At 37.2% G+C, this 3,122-nt stretch overlaps 1 pseudogene; it reads left to right on the forward strand.

The window, feature by feature from the left end:
• Positions 1 to 360: 360 nt before the first annotated feature.
• On the forward strand, positions 361 to 2,537 carry LOC124366531 (annotated as a pseudogene).
• The last annotated feature ends 585 nt before the right edge of the window (positions 2,538 to 3,122 follow it).

The raw sequence follows: 3,122 nt of genomic DNA on the forward strand, positions 1-3,122 counted from the left end.
ACAACTGTGAAATGACTAAGTATGCATATTATAAGCATACTAAACAGACAATAGAATACCAGGTGGTACATTCTCCTTCAAGAATCGAAGGCAGAAGATTACTCCTGCAGCTCGTCATGCTACATTATCAACATGAAACTTCCATTTTAGATGAAATTGTAGTGTTAGTACCAAAACCCCCAACTAGAATATTCCACCTGACCGAAGACTTTATATCCAAATTCTATGTTTTTTCTGTATTCAAGTACAGTTTGTTAGTATTACAACAACAAAATTGGAGTCCTTTACACAAAGTCCCAAATTATCTGCAAACAAGAAACTCGTGGTCTTAAGGCAGGGTGCACACTGAATAAACCTGTTTCAGGAAACCGTTTTCATGAAATTGGTTTCAAGAAAACCATTTAATTTAAATATGCACACAGCAGAAACGGGTTTCCATCAGTTTCATGATGGATTCGGATGATGATGATGTGGTTATTTTGTGGTGGTGGCTAAAGAAAAAGAAAAGAAGAAAGTATTGGGTTCACCCGTTGATCAGGGATTGTCAACACAGTACTTACGTTGTAGCTCGTCACTTGTGCAGTAATCCTGTCAATTTTTTTTAGAATGTCGAAGCCACTTTTTATTCGTTTGGTGGAATTAGTTAGTCCTTTAATAACGAGGTAAGACACCAACTGGAGGTTAGCTTTGAGTGTTGAGGAAAAATTAACAATTACAGTGAGGTAAGTCAAAACCGTGTTATTATTTCCAAATATTTTGCATTAAACATGAAACCAAAAAACGAACTTATTATAAGCGTTTAATCGTAATAGAAGGTGCCAGTTCAGTATACAATTGACTATTTTCTTCCACACTGTAGGTTTGAGAACGTAGAAGCTGATTGGCAGTCGATGCTGATTCTGAAGACTCCCCCGACCATGACTGTGTTGAGATTGGACTGAATGATGACTGATGATATGTAAGCCATCCTGATTCAGCAACCTGATCAATCAAATTGAGAACCTCCCTCCGAAATTTCTTGAATGGTGGTGCAATCATTTCTTCTACATCTGGAAGTAAACTCATTAAAAACTGCTTTCTAGGATTATCACTAGCGACACTCTTTTTTACTTTATGTAATTCATTACTACCGCATCAGCATTGACTGGTTTGTCCGTCTTTTTTGGGAGGGTGGAGGGTGAGATATGATTGTCCTAGTTTCAAATGTACAGGAATTTTCTGCATCAGTTTATCTGTTCGTTTCTTCACCTTCCTCAACAGGTTCCTCTTCTAAAGGTACAACATCGTCAACACATTCTCCCTTGCTGTTATCAGCTGTCGATGAATCGTCAACCGCGGATGTTAGAGGTGGTAGGTTACTAGGCTGATCGTTCCCTTTCGCAGTCACATACGGTTTCAGGAACATCATAGTTTGTAGAAGAGGCCATGGTTTCTTTTTGGCCTTGGCACCAGACGGGAGTAATTTAATATTCCTGGTAAATACTATCCTCATGTTTCTCCAAGTCTCTTTGCATTCCTTCGCTGAAAAAAACATTAAATTAATAATAAAATTATTTATTGTAAGTAATTACATTTAATGAAATTTAATTAATTAGTTACAGTTCTAATTTTTACATTTTTTCAGGTACCTTGCTACTGGTAGCTCGTTCAAATGTTTGGCTCAATTTTTCATGAGAGGAGAACGAACTATTGGTTTGGTTGTAGCGGAGACAACGGAGGCAATATGGAGTTGTTTACAACCTCAGTACATGCCAGTTCCTGACGGAAATATGTGGAAGTGCATAGCTCAGCGCTACCTGGAACTTTGGAGTTTGCCAAACTGCATTAGTGCAATAGATGGCAAACATGTCAGAATTCAAAAATTTAAACACGCAGGATCAGCTTATTTTAATTATAAAGGTTACCACTCTGTTCATATTATGGCATGTGCTGATGCAGATGGCTGGTTTACAACCATTGATGTGGGAGATCTAGGACGAAACCGTGATGGGGGTGTGTTCCGTACTTCACGTTTAGGTCGGTGGTTGGATCGAGATGAGTTGAATGTACCACGACCACATCCTCTACCTTTTGACATTAATGAGGCTCCTTTCCCATATTTCTTTTTCGCAGACGAGGCATTTCGTCTTAAAAAGTACCTTATGAAGCCTTACCCAAGAGCTGCTTTGACAGATGAACAAAGAATTTGCAATATTTTCGGTTGACTTTAGGTTGCAAGACAGTAGAGTGTGCTTTTGGAATGCTAAGATCAAAGTTCCGTATATTTGATGGCCCTATTGGTTGTTCTGAGAAAGTGGTCAAGCCTATAGCTGCAAGTGCGTGTGTTTTGCACAATTACATCCGGAAATCAGAAGGTGTTGCATATAAACCTTCTTTGCCAAAATTTAAGGGCAGTGATGAAAATGTATGTCATCGTATTGTTGACAAAAATTTGAAAACAGCAAAGGCTATCAGGAATTATCTTAAAACATATTTCTTGATTCCAGGGATAGCAATTCCGCCACAATGGGAGTTGACACATGAAAACAGGGATTAGGTGCAGGCAATATTGTTGTTGTATTGAAGTATGTACAAAGGCTTAACTGCTTTTTCAATAATATATATGTCTTTCAAAGTCGACATATTGTTATCGTGTTATACTTATTTAAATATATAATAAATATAAATACCTGATGAGTTCAATTCTTGTGCCACCGATTGCCATGCTCCTTGTACTTTATCCCTATTGCTGTATTCCTTTAGGTGGAAATCATAGAGGCAAGGATGGTTTTCGACAGCTTCTGTTAACTTCCCTTGGAAAGAAATTTCTGCCATACTAAAACAGCAAATTCTTTTCGATATATTAGGTTAGAGATGTGTCATTAAAAACGTTACATAATTTTAAGTATCAATGGTATTGGTACCGAAAATCGAAAAAATAAGTATTGACACTATAGTATTACTTTTATACTGTGGAAAGCACTTTTAATACTTTATTTAAGTCATACATGGTAGTAAAATCACTTGAAACATGAAACTAAAGCCATTGTGAAATCTGTTTTTTGGGTTGCGTGTAAACCAGTTTCAAGAAATCAATGAAACTACAGTTTCATGAAACGCAGTGTTCACAGCCCTGCGTTAAT

This window comes from Homalodisca vitripennis, chromosome 7 (genome assembly GCF_021130785.1).
Source record: "Homalodisca vitripennis isolate AUS2020 chromosome 7, UT_GWSS_2.1, whole genome shotgun sequence".
NCBI lineage: Eukaryota > Metazoa > Arthropoda > Insecta > Hemiptera > Cicadellidae > Homalodisca > Homalodisca vitripennis.